The sequence below is a fragment of the Wyeomyia smithii genome, chromosome 3 (genome assembly GCF_029784165.1).
Source record: "Wyeomyia smithii strain HCP4-BCI-WySm-NY-G18 chromosome 3, ASM2978416v1, whole genome shotgun sequence".
Taxonomy (NCBI): domain Eukaryota; kingdom Metazoa; phylum Arthropoda; class Insecta; order Diptera; family Culicidae; genus Wyeomyia; species Wyeomyia smithii.
The window spans coordinates 192,159,770-192,182,522 of record NC_073696.1 but is presented as its reverse complement, the minus strand read 5'-3'; the positions used below and the strand labels follow the sequence as shown (position 1 = coordinate 192,182,522).

Here is a 22,753-nt window from a genome sequence, read left to right as displayed (position 1 = left end):
GATTCGTAAACATGCGTAAGGTTGCGCATGAGGTAATTTCGTGACAACAAAATTCGTCTGTTGTTCTTAATAATAGAGTCTACATAATCGTTTTCATAGACGTCTTTTGAAAACTGTGGTACTTTTAGAACGTGTACTATATGAGTATTGTTTAATGTTACTTGTGCTGTAGATTGTGAGAGTAATTCTTCAAACGATGACACGAAAATATCGTGCCTGCTTAAGAATGTGGCGATTGTGTTGAAGTCTCGCATGGATAGCAACTTGCTGCTTGGGATGCCATGTTTTGCCATCAAGATCGCTTCTTCTAGTGTTTCTATCTGGTCTTGAAGTGAGTCTAGATTGGATAGGATCATAAGATGATTGATTTCGAGAGAATGGTTTTTTGCTCTTACTTTCTCTAGTGTAAGCACTTGATTGGTGATATCTGTGACCTCTTGTATTCTTTTGCTGATAGCTTGATTTATCATGACTTGTTTGTTGTTTTGTGTGATGAGGGAGTTGAGCGTCATGTTGATCGTCAGCGTCTGGACTGCCTGCTACCCATTTCCATACTGTTCCTATTGAATCCCATCTCTTGTGTCTTGTTACAAAGGGTTTTAATTTAAGAAAGGTTTCGTACAATTTATAATTTTTGATTTGCATTAATTCGTATAAAGGATCGGTTGAAGGGTTTGCCTGAATTTCTTCATTGACATTAGCTATCGTATTACCTATCTGCACCAGATCTATTGGATGTACAATTCTTACATATCCTGTTTTGAATTTATCTTTGCCTAAAGGTATGATTGCTAGTGGATTATTCGTGAGGTCGTGTATGTGGATGTTGGCGTATGCGATTGACACGCAGAAGGCGAGTCTGTGAAAAGAAAGGAGTGGTATTATGATTTTTGTTCTATAGTGTCTCGCCTAAGGTTTACTTTATGAATTTTTCTATTATTAGAATCGATGACGTACGTGTCATGATTTTCCTTAATCTTTATTATATTATATCTACTTTTTCTTTTGTTATTAGAGCTTGTTTTTTCATATGCGTATGTATCTGGTAGAAATTTTTAAAATTCTTTGGTGTTATTTTATTTTCCTTATTTTCAAACAATTGTAGTATTTTTTGGTTGTTTTCCTCTTTTTGTTTAGCGAATTCCTCAAATGTTAAGTTATCTGTGTTTTCTTCTATGTAAATAGCCTTAGGTGTTTGTTTGGTAAAGGAATGTATGGAACTGTTATACTTGTGTGTAGCCTCCTGAATGAGGTTATTAACTGTGATATCTGGATTGAGTGCTTTTATACACCTTGCTATTTTTCTAATTGTTGAATGGCATCTTTCGACTTGTCCGTTTGTTTCTGATCTGTGGACTGGTGTTTTAAAAATTTGAATCCCTAGATTTTCGATGCGTTGTTCTATTACATTTGAGACAAATGAACTTTCATTATCACTAACAATCTGCGACGGTACGTCCCAGTCATAAAGAAGCTGTATCAGAACGTCCCCTACGTCTTGTAGCGACTTTGATTTTACCGGTCTTATTTTTAGAAATTTGGAAAATTTATCTAAGGAAGAAATGAACAAAAAGTTTGCATTGTAAACAAATATGTCGATATGAATAATATCACTAGGGTATTTTGGCATTGGTGTTTTTACTGGTATGTATGGTTGCGGTTTACGTTCGTATTTCTCAGTTTTGCAAATCTCACAAGTATTGACGTAATTTTGAATCAATTTGTTCATTCTAGGGAAGTAATATGTTTTCAAGAGCTGAAGTGAATTTTCTTTGGCGTTACGGTGAGCGAAATTGTGCGTGTTTTTAATTTCTTCAAGTTGTCGTTCTGCCTCTTCTATGTCTTCCACCCTTTTTTGGGAAAATCGAGCTTTGACAATTTTGGGGTTGAAGTTTTCTTTGTAAATTTCTTGAATTCGACCCATAGTAGGTTCGTCGGTTAAAATGCCGTTAAGAATTCCAGGGATTAGGTATTCTTTCAATTTTTGTTGTAGGTAATCATTTGTGAAATGGGGTTCTGTAAAAATATGCCTCTGATAGTTTTCAAATGGTCGGTTCTGTTCAAAGCTAGAGTTTCTTCCTATGACGAAAATAATTTGATTGCGGAAGACATTTATCGGGGCTTCTGTTGAGGGTATATAGGAACTGTCATAATCTTCGGCCGAGTGCTGTGTTGGGGTTAGTGAATTCATTTGGATGCGGGATAGGGCGTCTGCTACTACGTTGGATTTCCCAGGTTTATAGTGCATTTCATAGTCATGCTCTTCTAGGAATGCTTTCCATCGCTTCAGCTTGGCGTTGTAATTTTTGGGTGATAGGGTAAATGTTAGTGGGAGATGGTCAGTGTAAATTTTTAATTTAGCTCCGTATATGAAATTTCTGAGTGTGTGTAGTGCCCAAACGACAGCAAGCATTTCCTTTTCGTTTGTAGCATAATATTCTTCCGTTCTGGAAAGCGTTCTAGATATAAAGGTGATCGGTCGCTCTCCATCATGGAATTTCTGAGATAGCACAGCTCCCAGTGCTTTATCTGACGCATCGGTGGTCAAGATAAAAGGTTCCTTAAAATTTGGATGTGCCAATACATCGTTCGAGGATAATATTTCCTTCAATATTTGGAAAGATTGTTTAGCCTCTGTGTCAAAAGTAATTGGGAAACTTTTCGATTGATTTTTAGGAATTTGGCGATGGCCATCTTCCCCTCTTAAAAGTTTTGTCAAGGGCTTTGCAATTTTTGCGTGGTCTCTAACAAAACGCCTGTAATAGCCAGAGAGTCCTAAAAAGGCTCTCAAATCTTTAAGATTTTTTGGCTCGGGGTATTTTTGTATACATTCCACCTTTTTCATGTTGGGTTTCAGGCCGTTTACAGAAATAACAAATCCTAGGAACTCCACTTCGGTTTTCAAGAATTCTGATTTGTCTGGCTGGATTTTGAAGTTGGCCTTTTGTAGGGTTTCGAAAACACTTTTTAAATTGTCTAAGTGTTCTTCAAAAGTTTTTCCGAAAACGATGATGTCATCTATATAGACATGGCAGATTTTGCCAATATGTTCTCGTAGGACGTCGTCCATAACCCTTTGGAAAATTGAGGGTGCGTTTTTCAGTCCGAACGGCAATCGTACAAACTCATATTTGCCGTTATTTACAGAGAAAGCGGTTTTTTCGACGTCTTTCTTTGTCATTGGGATCTGATGAAAGCCAGATGCTAGATCCAATGTTGTAAAATATTTATTGTTTCCCAAGTTTGCCAAGACCGTTGAGGTTTCAGGAATGGGATACCTGTCACCGATCGTTTTTGAATTTAGTTTCCGGTAGTCTATTACCATCCTATACTTCTTTTCGTTGGAGGCGTCCATCTTCTTTGGAACGATCCATACAGGGGAATTATAAGGGGATTTTGAAGGTTTAATGATGCCATCATTTAGCAATTTTTCTATTTGTTTATTAACTTCTGCTTTCAAGGCTTGTGGGTATGGGTATGTTTTGCTATATATTGGATTTTCGTCGGTGGTGCGAATTTCTGCATTAACTCTTGTTGTGAAAGGCAATTTTTCATCAGGTGGTTGGAATAAATTTACAAAGTATTTGAGAAGTTTTTAAAGTTCAGATTTTTGATATTCTGGGAGGTGTTCATCTCGAATCTTGATCTGGTTTACCTCCTCGAATTTGTGCTGTAGTAGGTTAATGGTGTGTCGATTTTTTATTATTAGTTTTTCCTTTGCGGTGTCAATTACGGCTTCTAGCTCTTTGAGCGTATCGTGCCCTATAATTGCGTCGAAGGATTTTAATTCTGCAAGATGATAAAACTTTACGTCTATGTCTGAGTATGGTCGGAAAAATTTAGCTTTTGAAAATTTGTCGATTTTTATGTCTCCTCCAACAGAAGAAACGTTAAAAGGTTTCTCTGTGTTGTGGGAGACTCGTGCATACTTTGGATGAACATAATTTTTGTTCGATCCTGTGTCCACTAAGATTCTCAGAGGTGTACCCGCGTTGCCATAATAAAGAAAATAAGGCAACGTGGAATTCATCCTAAAAAATTAAGCTCAGCCTCCTCCTCTTCAGGTTCCTCACCTCGTTGGGCTTCCATCATTCTGATGTACCTTTCAAAAGTTTGTGATGATTCGGGGTAATATTCTTCATCTTCTGATGGGGCATAACCTGAGCGTTCATTAATTATGTCTTCAGGCTCAGGTTCTTCGTACTTATTTGGCAAAAGTTAAACATTCTCTGTCTTTTCAGTGGAGGTCCTCTCTGGTCTGACCTTTGTTGTCTGTTACCATAGTTGACGTTATTTGTTCGGATGGAAGTATCTACTTCCATCGGTTCTGGTGTGTTTTCAAATGGGTTGTTAGGTGTTATTGGGGGTTTTTGCTGTTGATTAAATTGCCTGAATGGTTGAGGTTGGAAGGGTTGATTAAAGTATGGTGGTGGTGGCATTGGTCTTGGATGATATTGTGGTTGTGGAATTGGTCGTTGGTAATATTGTGGGTTTGGTCTACATGAATTCAAATTGTTAGGTGGTCTTGTTAGTGCTGGAAGTTTGGGAGGAAGTCTAGGGGGGCAAGAATGGTATCAAGTTCCTTGGAACCTGCGGAGCTAACATGCTAGGTCTGATCATTGTGGATCTGAACTCTGCGTTTTGATCCTTAATGCAGTAGCTGTACGCGGCAGCTAATGACGTTGGTTGATAGTTTCTGATGAATTTGCTCAGCTCACCATCGAGGCCTCTAGTGAAAGAGTCAATAGCTTTCCTATTGTATGACTCGATCAACGCCTTTGATGCTTCTGGATGACTGAATCTTTCATCGGTCTTTATATGATTCGCAATTAGGGAGAGCAATCTATTAACTTCATCGTAAAACTGCTCGAGGGTTTTACCTTTCTGTGTCGTATGCGACAACTGGTAGTCGAGCGTTTCCAAATCTCTCTTCTCTCCATAATAAGTTGTTAAAGTTTTCTTAATAAGTTTCCAATTTATGTTCACGTTTGAGGCAACTAAGGCATCGTTTGCCTCGCCTCTAATTTTTCTTCTTATGGTCTTACAGACCATGTGGTATTTATTTTGGGCCTCTATGGGGCTTTGATGATTAGTCTCGTAGAGATTGATGATGCTTTGAACATCGTCAATCCAACTATTCAACTCTCTTGACTCGGCGGTAAACGTTGGCAAATCTTTAACTAAATCTGGGATTCTTTCAATCGAATCCGTGTTTACCCGAGCTCCTTCTCTATCAAAAAGATGAAGCGGTGGGTCGCTGTAGTCCGGTCCCGGAAGGGGAACGGCTGCTGCTTCTAGAGCGGCAATTCTATTGATTATATCTTGCACTTGATTTTGTACCATTTTAATTATTTATTGTTTTGAGTTTTTTTAGGATATTTCTTGTTTCACTTTTTTACTTCTAATATATACTATTTAAACATAATCACTTTCCTTTTGGTTTTTTAAGGATAATTCTTTTTTCACTTTTTTACTTCTAATATTTGCTTATTAAATATAATCACTTTTTATTTTTGATTTTTCACTTCACTATTTTAATAATGTTGGAGTACTTACATAATTATTTTAACCGTCATACCAATCCTGTTACAGTGGTACTTCTTTAAATCCAATCGTCTGCCTCTAACGGTGACGCTTCTGATTCCTTTGAATCCAATCGTCTGCCTCTAACGGTGATGCTTCTGAATCCTGTGGGTTGAGACCAGGCCGTGGTGTTTCCTCCTTTCCGGCACGGCTGTTAAATCCGTTTTTCCTGGAGCGAGTGATGAGCTGTCCAGGTGACGCGGCACAATCCGTACGGCTGCTTTACGCGGTCGGGAGAGATTTTTGCTTCACAACAAAGAAGTATCCGTGAACTCTTACGTGGCGAACTACACTTGTTGATTCACTTTACACTCACGCTGGTCCCTATTCGGGCGCCAGTTAATTCTTCTGCCACAAAATAAGGCAAAGAAATATATTTTTTTGAGCTTCTGCTCGTCTATCTTTATTCACTTAAGACTTAAGACTAAACTACAATTCTTTTAATACTCTTATATATAGCCTCGCAGCGAGTATTTGTTTATGCTTCCTGTTTATGTTTGTATAATCAAAAGATAGTGCTGGTGCAGACTAAACACTACTGGTGAGAAATAGATTATTTTCATTCTTGGAATTCTGCTTTATGCTGATTTGGCGACGATGATGGTGGTCCTGATGAGATAAGGTGGCTTGCCGGATATTGGTGACGTGTTCTGCTTAACTTAGTCCCACGTCAAAAACACGAGCATTTTCAAATTAAAGTAATTCTCCTTGAACAAACCAAGTCAATAAAGAAAAAAATGCGCATAGGCCAATGAAAGAAATAAATGTTTTATTCCAGTTATATCTTTAAAATTTGTTACGGAACCAGCAACAAACAACGCTTTTTTAAAAAAGAAGACAGGGTGTTTATTTGAAATGATCAGAATTGTGGCCGCCATCTTGAAGTGTGACTCTGTTCGAACCAATTTTTCAAACGGGGTTTCAATAATTTGGTTTTGAGACATTTTCATTCTTTGTTTATTTATTTCTTCAAGGTCGAACAACCACTAATGTTTAGCAAAAGTTTTTTTTTTTCTAAATATATTTTTTACTACGTTGTACATTTTTTCTGGGTAGACAAACTTATTATTTACAACTTTGCCGAAAACATCACACTAGGTAAGCCATTTTGGCTTCAATATTGCCTTTCTCCTAGAAAGGTATAGCAATCACTTGCAAAACCGAAAGTATAAAAGTGCTCCAAAAGGCCGAATGGCATATATCACTCGACTCAGCTCGAAGAGCTGAGCATTTTTTGTATGTGTGTGTGTGTATGTGCAGATTTTTATTCTCACTCACTTTTCTCAGAGATGGCTGGACCGATATTCATGAATTTAATTTCAAATAAAAGGTCTTGTTGTCCCTCAAGACCCAATTAAGTTTTATTGTAATCGGATTTTTAGTTTAGAGGTTATGTATCAAAATGTAAAAATCATGAAACATCATTATCTCAAAAACTTCACAACCGATTTGAACAAAATTGATTTCAAATGAACGGGCTATCTGAAATACCCTCAACTTTCGAATTTTATGAAGCTTGAACTTCATAAAATTCAAAAGTTCAGAGAAGAAATGTGCTCTGAAGACTGTTTAATCTCACACAAGTTTCTCAGAGATGGCTGAACCGATTTTCATAAAATTATTGTCAAATGAAAAGTCTAGTTGTCCCATAAGACCCTATTGATTTGTTTTGCAATCGGACCATTAATTTGCCTGTTATGTATAAAAATGTGAAATCCAGCTATGAAAAGGAACATATTCCGAAGACTACTTGAACTCACTCACTTTTCTCAGAGATGGCTGACTCGATTTCCACAAAATTAGTGTAAAATGAAAAGTCTAGCTGCCTTTTAACACCCTATTGAATTTAACTGTCATCGGACTGTAACTTCGTCTGTAATGTAACGAAATGTGAAAATCACGAAACTTCAGTATCTCAGTTAATACACCGATTTGAACAATACTGATATCAGATGAACGGGCTAGTTAAGGGTTAACTGAGGAAGTATGATTGAATACGTGGTTTCAAAGTTTGGCTGCCCTATACGTTCCCATTTCATTTGATTATAATCGAACTTAAGCAACCGTTATGTTTTAAAATGTCTAACAACGTTTGTTTTAGAATGTCTAACAAAGTCTAACACAAAAGCCTATTATCTCAAAGATTACATGACTTATGTGAACATAACTAGTGTCATACGATTGAGTCGTCTCTCAAACTAACAAATAATAAATTTCATAACAATTTGATATGTGGTTCAAAAGTTATGGAAAGGAAATAAATTCAAAGGCTATTCAAAACTATATCTGCTTTGATCAATATGTGTGGCCTCAACATAATTTCAATGCGGTATCGTACCATTTGAACGTTTTCGGTATAGCTCGTGATTAAATTGTTCGAAATTAAGAGTCATTTCTTTTATTTCGCTATTTCTTAATAACTAACATAACGTCAAATTTAATATTTTATACTTCAATTAAAACATCAATTTTTTAGAACCCAAAGAGTGAGTAAACCTTTATTGGATTTAAACGTTCATGTAAATCTGTTTTAACAAATGATAAATTTGAATGAGAAAGGGTCTGGATCTGATTGCTAGGTGGATTGATTTAGGTTTTAGTTATTTTGATTTCTCCATGTTTGTTTTCAAGTTGGTCTCAAGGTACGATGCTGGCCTAACAAGCCAGTCGTCGTAGGTTTGAGTCCTGGTTTGGGAGAGACTATTAGTGTCAGTAGGATAGTAGCGCTGGCCCCGCAATTGTCCTGTACATCATATAGCTGCGAATTCTGTGTATAACAAACAGAAGGTCGAGTTCCGAATCGGAATCTAGCGCCAAGGCTTTGCTTTTTTTTCTCCATGTTTAGACACTCGTCCATGTTTGGTCAACCTTTGTAGAAAAAATAAGATTTTTCGGAAAAAAAAATTATCAGGTTTATAAATCACCTTAAAAAAACTCGAAAGGTTTCTACGACATTTAATTTTGTTTTTTTCCTTAATAGAAATTTCGGCTGTGTATAGTTAATCGTGATTGAAAAAAGCGAAGTTTCAGTCAAATCTAAAACTGCAAATGCAATCTACATTATTTACATTTTTTAAAAGTTATCACAAGCTTGAATAGATACAAAATGTTCGCACGAACGATGAGAGTTTCACTGTTACGTAGATTGATAAGAATCTTAGCCTAAGTACGCGCCAAGCGGTTGAATTTGCTGAAACCATTTCATTCCAGAAAGCCCGGAATTGAGTATCCTGCTGATACGTAAGACTGCATCGAAGTGGCCATACAAATACATAACTATATGTGAGATAAACGTAGATCACAGCAGCGAAGACGTGGTGAAAGTATAGCAGACAATTTTTCTACCGCTTGCAACTGCAGTCAACCGTATATGATTGAACTTTATGTGTACGTATGTATGTTTGTATGTATGGGTATTTGGGGTGAGCTTCGACGGTTATGGTTTGAATGGGGGAGTATTTTTGATGGATGCGCTCGGTGACACTTACGTGGCACCCGATATTGCCAGAGCACAATTTCGCAACCATCGAATAATTCAATTGCCGTAGAGTATGAACAAGCAATTCAATTGTACGATTGTCCACGTCCAGTGCTGCACACAATATTGGCTACGTTATATCGACTTTTGTTTCGAACGGGTAATCAAATTGTGGAATAACTGAGCATCCTTTCAATACAAAATAAAAAATTCAATAATTGAAGTACTATGAAATACAAAATCCTTTATTAGCATTGAGTGAACTGTAAATATTCACTTTTTTATTACCAGTACAAAGACATTTCTATACCATAGCTAAATATCGCTTGCTAGAAACAGATCTGTCTTTTGTTTAGCCATAATGTTTAGTCAAACGATCAGCTTATTATTAAAGGTTTAACAATTTTTGTAGTTCGCTGAGATGAACAAAACATACTTATCTGAAGACTACAAAACATATAACTTTACTAACTTCCTTAACGTCAGTTTCGAATCTTCTAAACATATTTTATAAATAATCTGTAATCTTTAAACAAACTAATCACTTACTGTTCAACTTGAATATATTTTTATTAACCACAAAAGGCCAAAAAATTGGTCGCAGTGATAAAATACCCAACATGGAGAACCAAGCTGTTACCGGAAAAACAGGCACACGAACAACGATGCGTAGACTTTCTGTCCAAAGTTTTTTGTGACACTATTCTACGAGCCATAATTCACGAGCTTGTTTGCAGTAAAATCGAAGTGCTTTTACTTGCTGTGAAAGACAGAACCAATCAGCTGATCAACATTAAGAAAAATAACCAAAAAAGTGCATTCAAGTTGCCAAATCGAAGTACATTTTACAGGCTCACTCCTATGTGTCAGTCAAAATAAAGAATGTTACGCTATCGGTTTCTTACATAACAAAACGGAACTACCGGGGCACCCGGGTGAATTGAAGAAAAAAAAATCAGCCAATCACATCTGCAACAGAAAAGAAATTTAATATCAATATAATTTGGCACCAAACATAAACTTTTATCTATTCACATGGGTAAGCTTTTTGGCTTCAATTGCATCAATTGATTTTTTTAGAAAAGCAGTTTAAAAACTCCCTCTGCAACACATGCGGAGAAAATTCATTGTACTGCTTCCAAGAGTGAAGGCGTATCCATACAGCACTATACACACTGTCAATGTCATTGCAGTCCAGTCTGGCACCAAGCGATGTCCACTTGGCGGACGGGACAATCCCGCTGAATCTGGTCTTCTCGAAGAGCCTGATAGGAGTTGGACAGAATACCGGATTTAGTGCATTGTCGGATCACCGCCGCCGATGTGGTGCATTTGGATCAGTGATGTTTCGGTTGAGTTGCAGTTCTCGTGGCTGCTGAAATACAGTAACGGTGAGGGAAAAGAGAGTGCATTTGATGGGTGACTATATAAACCTTCAGTTTGCTCGGCTTTTATGAGATAGAGATTCAATGTGGTTTTTAATATCACACACGATGCTACGTGTACGCCATCTCGACATTGGAGCTACTGATAAGTGTTGTGGATTAACTTGTCGTTATTTTCATAGAACTAGCGGATATCCTTTGTAGGCGTTGGTTCTCGGTTGGTGCAAATTCACCATCACTCAGCTTTAGAGTACTGGCGTGTCAATCAAGAAATTGAAGTACTTGTGGGCCAGCAAAAATACAAAATACATAGAAATGGCATTCAAACCATCTTAGTATTTGATAAATGTAATTAATCCACCAAAAAAAGTTACTTTTTCAAGTTTTTTTTTCACGTTTAATAGACTATAATTAATGTTTCGCACAACGCACCTAGATGTTTTGGAACGGCACCGCACATTATTTCATGCAATCTAGAACTAAGAAACATTTTTGTCATAATTTCAAACAGAGCTATCTAATCTTATTATTAAGAAAATGTGTAGAAAGGATTTGAGACAAGCATACTTGTCGGTTTTAAATAATTCATTGTTTGGGTTAAGTTGGTATGAGGAATAATACAAAATTACGTGTAATTCACATTATTGCTCGGATCTATCAAACTAAATATTTAATTTAAAATCTGTTTAAGTTGAATAATTGTTTTTCTCATGAAAACACTCAACCTGAAAATAATACTGGTGGATAAAAGCGAAGAAAGTTGCTTTAAAAAGATTACAGCCTTTTTAACCATTCCTGTGAATTTTGGTGCACCTAGTAAACGCAAAAGTGCGTCAAACTTTTCGAGAAATCTCGTTATGATAAGGACCCATCGCCCCCTGTTTTCAGAACTTTCTTAAACGTCATTTTAACAAATGCAAATATCTTCGTAACAAATTGACGTACCTGGTAAAAAATCATCATTTAATGTCAGTAGATCTGTTTGCTTTTGAATGCGCACTATTTGCATTTTGTAAAATGCGAATCCTTCGGCTTAGTTCAAAACACGCTGAAAACCGATGACAATTAGGTATTCTGCATCTAAGAATAACGTTTCGGATTCGTGGCAATCATTTTGTCAACGACCAGTTTACACTCACAATACGAATTACGACAGCAGAAAATGTAATATGAGTCATTCCATACGAAGTGTACATACCACTTGGACACGACCATGAAACATTCAGTTCGAAGTTGTTGGAATTACAGACGGTGTTATGAACAGTTACGCAAAGAGTGAGGTCGAAAACTCCAAGTGAACCGTCAAATCGAGGCTCCAAGTGTGCAAAGTAAACAAACTCATGCGTGTTACTTTTCGTACAGAACGTGTGTTGCGATCAGTTTAAATTCTGTGAATCACGTGCAATTATGGTTTCAACGAAAAATGTGTTCGTCATACTCATGTTATGAGTGATGCATTGGAAATTATTATAATTGTATAAACAAGCACTGAAACTCAGTGTATCCTTAATATATCCTTACAAAGTTTCGAAATTTCATTACAATTTCTAGTGCGTATGAAAAGTCATGCGAAAATAAATGTGGTTGCCAGAATTGTTTAAAATAAAATATTAGCAAAGTGTTGCCATATTTACTGCTTTTCTCTTTGCGTATCTCTTTATAACACAGTCTCTAGTTGGAATCATTGATCTTGTGTCACTTTAAAAAAAATCTCAATTTTGGTGTCGGTTGGAATGCCTTCCGCTTTGTGTTTGTTGCAGAGTAACGCATTTTTTGTTTAAAATCCTTTATTCTGTTTCTTACAATTTTCAGCAAGACGCGCAAATGGTTAATGCTTTTTAAAGAAAATAAACCAAAGTATCCAGAAATATATGATTTTTGACCGGAGGGGTTGCCAGATAGATTATTCTCGTAGTTCAAAACTAAATTTGCATTTTTCGGTAAAAGCATTAAATTTTATTACAAAATTGATAGTTTCATCGTGTTCCTAGGAAAACTTTATGTAAGAAACATCTATCACCCAGAGATTATATGAGCTAATCTTGACAACATTTTTAGGAAAATAACACAACATGTTATGGATGGGGTAAAGTGACCGGTTTTCCAGAATCAAGTTTTTTTAGTTCCTTTTGGGGCCCAAAACCATCCTAAACTTTTCGGAAGTCGATAGGTTTTCCGCCTGGCGCATTGCATTTCAAATTTGTATGAAAATTTGTATGGAAAAACTCTAGGGGCAAGACACTATTGATATATTTCCAATATTCGAATTACGAAGTATTTATCGTTGCCTTTCCAGACACCCGTCTACCTGTATCACAACTCCTTGACAGCACATTATTGTCGGAGTCTGTAGGAGTGATATGAATGTGACAGATAAACGATAAATATTAAAATATATCCACCAATATCGAATAATATTACCGAAATATTTCTCTTGAAAATAAAGTTGTCTAGCCCCTAAGACAAACCTATTTTTTTTTCATTTTCCTCTCTAGTGAGCTTAGTGATGTTTTATGTATGCGTAATTTACGTTAAAGTATAGTATTTTAGATTCTTAACAACTTTGCAGAAGACACTGAGGACCTAGGATGTCCTTAAAAAAGCTATAGCTGTTCAAAGTTAAGTATGTCGGATTAAATATCAAAAGTAACCTGTCGTATCGAGTTTATACACCTAGCTGGACAAAGCTAACAAATTTAGGTCAATGTTCAAAACGCATGTGGGATCTTTGAAGAGGTTAATTATAATAGCAGTCTGATTGACAGCGGTACACTGGTAGTGTTGAAAGAAAAAATGTTTTTCGGCATTTTGTTCAACATACTCAACTTGTGTCTTTGGTAAAGTTGTTAGCATAAAAAACCTACCTTTTGATGTTTGGTTTGGTTAGTTTAGGCCAAGCCTGTCCAACGTACGGCTCGCATGCCACATCCGGCCCTCTGCTTCATTTCTCGCGGCCCGCGTTAAGTTTCGAAACTCGTTTTTCATCTGGCCTACGTGTTGATGTTTTCAGATTGGAATTTGTTGTGATAAAAACACCTTTGTATAAGTTTAAATTACACTAGTAACGGCATCCTATTTTCAAAGTGTTGAGATTTTCAATCCGTATCTACATTTCAAAATGAAAAACTTTTCCAAAGAAATGAGAGCAGTGAAGAATAGTTGTCGTTCATCTTTATCAGAGAATTTCGAATCATGTTTGTGGATTGCGGTATCAGATTTAGGAATCAATATGGCTCGTGCTCTTTAAAAAAACCAATAGTTTCCAGTTTCCATCAATTCTCTGAGCTCATGTAATTTAAAAATCTGACAACAATAAATAGAATGTCTGTCCTGTTTTACCTACCATAGAAAAAATATTGTTTGTTTTCCTTATTTGTTAAAACTGTGACTTGTAATTTTGGCCTTTCTCCTAGAAAGGTATAGCAATCACTGGAAAAACCAAAGGTATCAAAGTGCTCCAAAGTGTCGAATCTCGTATATCAATCGACTTAGTTTGACGAGCTGAGCATTTTCTGTATGTGTGTGTGTGTGTGTGTGTGTGTGTGTGTGTGTGTGTGTGTGTGTGTGTGTGTGTGTGTGTGTGTGTGTGTGTGTGTGTGTGTGTGTGTGTGTGTATGTAACGCTCTCCCAATCTCACTCGATTTTCATGAAATTAATTGCAAATGAGAGGTCTAGTTGCCCCATAAAACCTTATTGAATTTCATTGCAATAGGATTTTTAGTTTAGAGGTTATGTTCAAAAATGTGAAAATCACGAAACATAAATATCTCAGAAACTACTCAACCGATTTTAACAAAATTGGTTTTGAATGAACGAGCTACTTAAAAAACGTTTCTCAGAGATGGCTGAACCGATGTCCACAAAATCAGTGTCATTTGGAAGGTCTAATTACCCCATAAGACCCTATTGATTTTTTTTGCAATCGGACTATTACTTTGCCTGTTATGTTTAAAAATGTGAAATCCAGCTTTGAAAAGAAACATATTTCGAAGACTACTTAAACTCACTCACTTTTCTCAGAGATGGCTGGACCGATTTCAATGAAATTATATGCAAATGAAAGTTCTAGTTGCCCCATAAGACCCTATTTAATTTCATTGTAATTGGATTTTTATTTTAGAGGTTATGGTTAAAATGTGAAAATCGCGAAACATCAATATCTCAGAAACCACACAACCGATTTCAATAAAATTGGTATCAAATGAACGTGCTATCTTAAAAACCCTTAACTTTTGAATTTTATATAGATTGAACGTGTGGTTCAAAATTTATGAAAAGTAACGTCTTCTGAAACAGAGCTTTGTAGCCGCAAGGTTACAGAGTCCGCTTTGATAAGCGGGTGGTCGTGGGTTCGAATCTTAGTAGAATCAGGCCATTTGGTTGTCAAAGGACTTTAACATGGGTTTATTCTCAGGCTCTCTACTACTTACCCTTCCTTCAAGCTGAATTCTATAGTACCCTTGCTGACTTTCATCCTAACAAAAAAAGTCCCTCTTATAATAAAACTGTTCTGAGTAACGTATAATAGATCTCTTAAGGGAATTGTAATTATGACACAGTCTTGGCTGGAGGAACGAAGTTTCGATAAGACTCCTTCCTCTTGACAAAAATATAAGTCCTACTTATAATAAATCTGACCACAGGTGAAGCATTGAGTGCCTCTTCAGGGAATTGTGATTGTGACGCGGTGTTGGTAGGAGGAACGAGATTCGATAAGACTCCTTCCTCTTGACAAAATAAGTCCTTCTTTTAATAAAACTGATTTCAGAAATATTTACCCTCTACAGGGAATTGTAATTGGCGATATTAGCACGAGGAACGAGGTTTCGATAAGACTTCTTCCTCTTGACATAATTAGTCCCTCTTAGAATAAACCTGGCCAGAGAGGAACGTTAGGTGTAGCCTCCGTTCAGGGAATTGTAATTTGGCGATATTGGTAGGATAGAAAAGAGGCTTATCGGTATAGTAGAGCAGTAAGCTGGAAATGAAAGGGTAAACACACACACACAAGCACGGATATAAATAAAAAAAGCGTATCATTCACTCCAACAGTGATACTGCCAGTAATATGAAGTGCGGAGTACAGAAAACACCTGGGCAATATCACAATAGATCAAAAATGTCTCTGGTCGCAGTGATGAGTCCACACAGAGGAAAAAAAAACGTCTTCTGAATACTGTTTAATTTCACTCATGTTTCTCAGGGATGGCGGGACCGATTTCCACAAGATCAGTGTCATATGAAAGGTCTAGTTGCCCCATAAGACCCTATTGATTTTTTTGCAATCGGACTATTACTTTGCCTGTTATGTTTAAAAATGTGAAATCTAGCTATGAAAAGAAACATATTTCGAAGAATACATAAACTCACTCACTTTTCTCAGAGATGGCTGCACCGATTTTCACGAAATTAGTGTCAAATGAAAGGTCTAGCTGACTCATAACACCCTATTGAATTTTACTGTAATCGAACTGTATTTTCGTCTGTAATGTACCGAATTGTGAAAATCACGAAACTTCATTATCTCAGAAAGTACACAACCGATTTGATCAATAGTATTATCAGATGAACGGGCTAGTTGAGGGTTAACTGATGAATTATGATTTAACACGTGGTTTCAAAGTTTGGCTGCCCTAAACGTTCCCATTTCATTTGATTATAATCGAACTAAGCAACCGCTATGTATTAAATTGTTAATAAAACAACGAAATTATATTATCTCAAAGATTACACGACTTATTTGAACATAACTAGTGTCATACGAACGAGTCATCTCTCAAACTTACAAATAACAAACTTCATAACAATTTGATATGTGGTTCAAAAGTTATGGAAAGAAAAGAAATTCAAAGACTTTTTAAAAATATACCTGCTTTGATCAATATATGTGGCCACAATATAATTTAAATGTGGTATCGTACCATTTGAATGTTCCCGGTATCGCACGTGATTGAATTGTTCGAAATTAAGAGTCATTTCTTTTGTTTCGCTATTTTTTGAGCATTAACATTACATCAAATTTCATATTTTATACTTCTATCACAACATCATTATTTTAGAACCCAAAAAGTGAATACACATTTATTGGATTGAGGCGTTCATGTAAATCTATTTTTACAAATAATAAGTTTGAATGAGAAAGGCTGGGTCTGACCGCTAGGTGGATTAATTTAGGTTTTTTATTATGGTAAGCTTCAATCGAACTGCTTTTATATCAAAATCAAAACGATATTTTAACATATATTTGCACATAATCTAAAAATCAGCTGAAAATTGAAAGTTTTCCTAATTTTGGCCCGACAGCTGACTGTGAAATTTGGCCCACGTAGGTTGGACAAGCCTGGTTTAGGTGAAGACAAGTAAAAACAGTTTCGCACAGCAGTTTTACTTTAAACAGCTTCAACTAAAATAAGTTTTATTTAATCAATGAACTTAAACAAACAAATTTAGCTTACAAATCTAGTTTTTCCTTGCATGCGAATTTCCCAACCATAAACTGCCTGAATTATCACCACCGACTGTAATTAAAATACAATTAGGTATCGGTATGACTTCTCCCATCTGTAATCGCTTACTGCAACACTACCTTTCACTTTCAACTGATCTATCTTCCCGAACTTTACTTTTACTATCAAGTTTGCTACTAATTTCCGTAAATTCTATCTTAAGCCACGCTAGAATCTCTTTTACCTTCCTGCTTTTACAATATCTATTTGTTCACAACTTTGATCTTTGAACTTTGCTCTTCTTTGAGCTTCTTTGATCTAATACTTTTCCATCTGTCATTTCTACTCCTTCACCTTCTGACATTTCTAGATAAACATTTCAAAAGGTCCTATCTGCTTTTCTCGTTTTTCCGGAGCGTCGTTTCATATTGGTAATGATTCAGCATTAGTCACTCTCTCAAGCGTGGTTTACATTCAGAAGGCTAGAGTGATCCCTCCGCTATCAACTTGTGCAAATAACTTGTCATAAAAGGCGTTAAAGAAGTTGTGGTGATTGAATAAAAGTGATCGATCAAAAAATCGATCGAAGCAGATAGGACCTTTTGAAATGTTTCTCTAGATTTCTGGTTTATTTGACTAAACATGCAGCGACGCGGCAGAAACATGACCAGTATGGCCAGAACAAGTGTTGCCAATGTTTTCTCCCGTTCAATCTAGAATTAGATCTTTTCATAAATGAGGAAGAGATGGCAAACGATTTATCATGCCGTGAGCGGAGAAAGGTAGAATAATGTTATTTTGGATTAGGTATTATCAAAGAATAAAACAATATTAAACAAAAAAGTTAAAGGGTATGTGCTTGAGTGCACAAACGTAGGGTTGCCGTGGGACTATGGTGGGTGTAAAGATTTAATTCTGCCATAGCCATAGTATATAACACACACCAAACGTACAAATACCATACACAATAATCCATGAACATTTCACAAAAAACCACATACACCTGTCATAAACCACAGCATACAAATACCAATACCCACATGAACTGCCCATAAATGCATAATAGTTCCATGTAATTTCTCATCACTTTTTGCTTGAATCTCAAAAACTTCTTCACATACCCGGTGCTCTTAAAAAATCGCAAGAAAAAGCAAGATTAGAAGAATATGAATTTTGATCAGTCCCATGTTACAAATAAACGCAAAACAAGCTCAGTGCTGAAAATAACTAGCATGAAGTAATGGACACTATCATAGAAATACCAATTGAAGTACTAATAGGAAAAATAATTAACTTGTTGCCTATACAAGTATTCTGTCATAAATATATTTACCTCGGATAAATGCATTTTTGCACACACATGTTACACACACATACACACACACAAACACACACACAAATACACACACACACACACACACACACACAAACACACACACAAACAGACACACACACTACTCACACATACACACACTACTCACACAGACACACACACTACTCACACACACTACTTACACACACTACTCACACACACACACACACTATTCACACACCCACACATACACACACACGCTATTCACACACCCACACGCTACTCAGACACACACGCTTGATATACGACACACTATACCTACACTATCGGCAGCACCCAAACGGCTTCCAAGTCTTCCAATGGTCCCCAGAATCGTCTACGTCCAATTTCGGGCTGTATTCCAACAACGATATCTAAATTAGATCACCACTGGTGGGGTTTAACTCAGATCGAAGGGAAGCCGAACTGTTCGCCATGACAGTCGACCAGAGAATGATTCTCTCAACACGGAATGTACTTCTATAGCGTCACCCAGTGTTAGGAACTTGGGTGATTGGGGAAAGAACCAATCACGTGGAAGCATCTCTGCTTTCTTTCTTCGTCGCTTACGTTGGGTGATGATTGCGATGCCAATTGGCTTGCATTGCTAGCCAATGACTGAATGCGTGAAATCATTTCGTTGATGTTTTTGAAGTCTGCGTTAGGGAAATATACCAATCGTATGAAAAATGTATGAGGATATTCGACCTTCAAACTTTTCCGCAATTTTCACGGAGTAATAAGAAAATGGTAACTAAAATTATCATGTTATACAAATCTTAGATATTTAAGCTTTTCAGCGGTATATTGACTATTGAGATCAGAACAGTTGTTTAAGCGCTATTAGCATCTAAAATCTTCCACTCTGCCAACCAAAAACGTTACATGTTCAATCCAGTTTCCACATGATGTACCTCAGTATAGTGAAGAAAGACGTAGTCCCCCGTCAATAGCAATGAAAATGAGAAAAAAAGATAATATATCTAGCAACACTTCCGGTCAAAAATGATGTTTTTGCTGAATTCCTTAGTCAATTTCCATAAAAAATCGAAAAGTTTTTGGTGCCGAGAAGGGTGTTTAAGATAGTTCGAGATACGTCCCTCTTCTGAAGGGAGGACTCCCCCACAAATGAAACACAAATTTCTGCACAACTCAAAGACCAATCAAGAAAATGGGACCGAATTTGGCATGTGGAAGTCTTTGGGAGCACGAAATATTGCCATGGTGGTTCGACACCCCTCTCTCTTTGGAAGGGCGGGCACCCCTCACTACACTAGAAGGGGGCGAGGGGTCCCATACAAACGAAACAAATATCTCGATCAATTTTTCAGAAAAACACGTTAGAATGATCGGAATGATGCACAGAAACCAAAAATCGACTGCAGACGCCATTTTGAAATACAATATAGAAACTTACGGTTTCTATAAGACAAGCTTGAGCGAAATCGGGATGAAGAAACCAAAAGACGAGGACGTGCTCATTCCGATAATTTTAAACGATTTGCCTTTTGAGTTTGAACGTATCCAATATCCGATTCGTCATGCATTTGCAGACTATGAACAAATCGTAAGATCAATCTTGGGATGTATATGGAACAATTTAGAATGTTTAAATTATTAAGTAAAAAGAAAAAATGGGCGGGAAGAAGCCAGTTATTAATAATAATGAAGATAACAAGATTTTCCTTTTTTCCTCCCAATGTTATTTATTTTTTGCCTACCCTTGGTTAACTTTGATAACCTTGGACTAGAACCAATTCAAAATTTGTATTGGCTTTATTGCTCCAGAAGCTTGTAATTGTTATTTAATTCCATTTCGAGTATATAATAAAAGTTTTGCTCGTAGCGTTGCCTGATGCCACTGATGCACTGTTTTTGACTACTCTTCAGCTGGTGAACTGCATTTACACAACGAGATAGTCGCGGTGGTGTCCAAACCATCGTCGTCGTCCTTAGCATGTACTACATCTGCTCGGGTCTTCTTCATAGACTGGCTGCTGGTTGATCAGTGCAAATCAATATACTATATACAATTAATGAACTCGTGCAACACATGTTGACTGATATTGCTATTTTCATCTGCCGCCGTCATCTGGCGGGATACGTGTTGTTCTCTAGTTCCGTCCCTGCTGATGCGAATTGATATCCGTTCGTCCTTGCTCTGGTCAGTGGCTATAAATCTACAGTATTCGAACTGTGCAACGGTGCATTGTAACGTGATGCACTTGAGCCGTTGATGGATTGTTTTGAACATACGATGCGCATTTAGTAAACGTACACGATGCTGTTCCTGATGAGTGTAACCATTTGGTGCGGTCGGCAGGGATGGCCGGCGACGGCAGGTTCGACTCCGAAACCGACTGTTTGGATCGGTTTTCTTTCTCTGCTGATAAATACGCGAAAATAAGCTATGTTGCCGTCATTGTTGTAAATCTCATGGGATCTACCGACAAATTGGTTTACCAATAGAGTAATGATTTCAGTGTTTTGTTTTTCATATTAAAATTCTCTACAGCGGTTGCCAAGTTATCAGTACTTCGAGCTTCATCGAACTTATTATACTGATTACGTGTAAAACAAGTTTTTCTCCAACGAACAGTGGCCAAACGTTTCAAACTTCTAGTTAAGAACCTCAGAATATAAGATTTCTTAAAATTTACAACCTTAGTTTACAATTCAAACAAGCCTAATATGAAGAGAAAGAGAATAAAACATAAATTTGAATATTAAATATTGAATATTGAATATAAAATATTTGAATATTCCGAATAAGCAGTCTAAGTTATAACTGCTGAAGAGTGTCCTCAAACCTGGTGTCGCACTGAATGATAATTACTATTTGCATACAGATAAGAACTTAATGAATTAACTTTTTTTTACTAAAATTACCAGCAATTCGAAAGCGCAGATATTACCGATAAAGACAAACATGTGGCTCGCAATACATCCTTTCGATTATAATCAGAGCAATAATTAATCGAAACCAGCGTATCGACAAGATTATAATTGACTTTGGTCTCGCTTTTTCATATCGGTTTGAGCACTTCAATCTTATCAACCCGTTCCAATTTGCTGCCACGTCTCCAGGCTGTCTGCCGGGGTGGTTGATTTACCTAACCTTCAGCTGCAGTAACTGGTTATGGCCCATTTTATCGATCTCCCTGCCTCGTCAACCTTATCCACAACACTCGACTGTGATGTTGGATAATAGTGATTCAGGAACTGCATCGGATTCTTGGCGGTGGTGAAAGCGAAAAAAAATCTAAATAATACAATTTTCCTTGCCGAGTTTAGCTGCACCGAATAGCAAGCGTGATTCAAAACGGATGTACGGGCGGATTCGGAAGGAGCACAATTTTCCCACATTGCATTGCGTGCATGAGCTCCGTTTTCCCACAGGCTGCACTCTGTTTTTCACGCGACGGCCCTGACCAGGTAAGGCAGTACATAGTTTATTGACCGATCGACCTAGTTTTAAGTCTCTCTTTCTCTTTGCTAGAATTTCATTTCCTTTGCAGGCGCCTATTCTCTCGCTATTGCTCGAATTGATCACGATCTATTCTCTTCTCTCGCTTGCTAGAATTCATAGCGGGTGTCTCATGCCATTACCGTTGGTTGCCACCCGGAACGAGGATTTAAATCCTTGAATCTGGCTCCGCATGTGATACCAAGCTCGCACCGCTTTACTCAGGGGTAGATAAATGCATCTATTAGCTATTAACCACCGGAGACTAATGTGTACGTGTCGGATAGATAATGAGCATCGGGTATATTCTACCGCAAAGGTATTCTGCAGCGTTTAGATACGGTTGATAAAAAATTGATTTTATCAAGGTAGTAAGTTTGATATACTTGAATTTTGTCTTGAGGGTGCCCACGATTGTTAGGCCTAAAGCTTCACAATGGAATACCCGTTAACTCGATGACGAAGTGACTCGATTTGTAAATTTAAAAAAATGTCTTCAAGCTTGGTGCATTGCTAATTTTTATTTTCAACACAAATTATAGCGATACCCGAAAAAAAATTTACGATGTATTTTGCGGTGAGAACAGTAAACGGACAATTTTTTTATTGTAACCATAAAAAGCACAGTATTTTTACTGTACGTTTGCAAACGATTGTTATCATTACCATGCTTTAACAACGTTTTGCCTTTCTCCTAGAAAGGTATAGCAATCACTGGAAAACCAAAGGTATAAAAGTGCTCCAAAGTGTCGAATCTCGTATATCAATCGACTTAGTTTGACGAGCTGAGCATTTTCTGTGTGTGTGTGTGTGTGTGTGTGTGTGTGTGTGTGTGTGTGTGTGTGTGTGTGTATGTGTGTGTGTATGTAACGCTCTCCCAATCTCACTCGATTTTCTCAAAGATGGCTGGACCGATCTTCATGAAATTAATTGCAAATGAGAGGTCTAGTTGCCCCATAAAACCCTATTGAATTTCATTGCAATCGGATTTTTAGTTTAGAGGTTATGTTCAAAAATGTGAAAATCACGAAACATCATTATCTC

At 36.9% G+C, this 22,753-nt stretch overlaps 1 protein-coding gene and 2 long non-coding RNA genes across 4 annotated transcripts in view; 1 reads left to right on the top strand and 2 right to left on the bottom strand.

Annotated features, from left to right (window-relative positions):
• LOC129732327 (neuropeptide SIFamide receptor-like) overlaps nucleotides 1–22,753 on the top strand; it is a 321,404-nt gene that overhangs the window by 54,151 nt on the left and 244,500 nt on the right. The window lies entirely within an intron of this gene.
• On the bottom strand, nucleotides 9,681–11,020 carry LOC129732331 (uncharacterized). The gene is made up of 3 exons (XR_008729233.1): nucleotides 10,495–11,020; nucleotides 10,097–10,433; nucleotides 9,681–10,030 (listed from the first exon to the last, which is right to left on the bottom strand). It is a non-coding gene; the product is annotated as an uncharacterized LOC129732331 (long non-coding RNA).
• Nucleotides 16,710–17,162, bottom strand: LOC129732332 (uncharacterized). Its single transcript, XR_008729234.1, has 3 exons — nucleotides 17,033–17,162; nucleotides 16,902–16,964; nucleotides 16,710–16,849 (listed from the first exon to the last, which is right to left on the bottom strand). It is a non-coding gene; the product is annotated as an uncharacterized LOC129732332 (long non-coding RNA).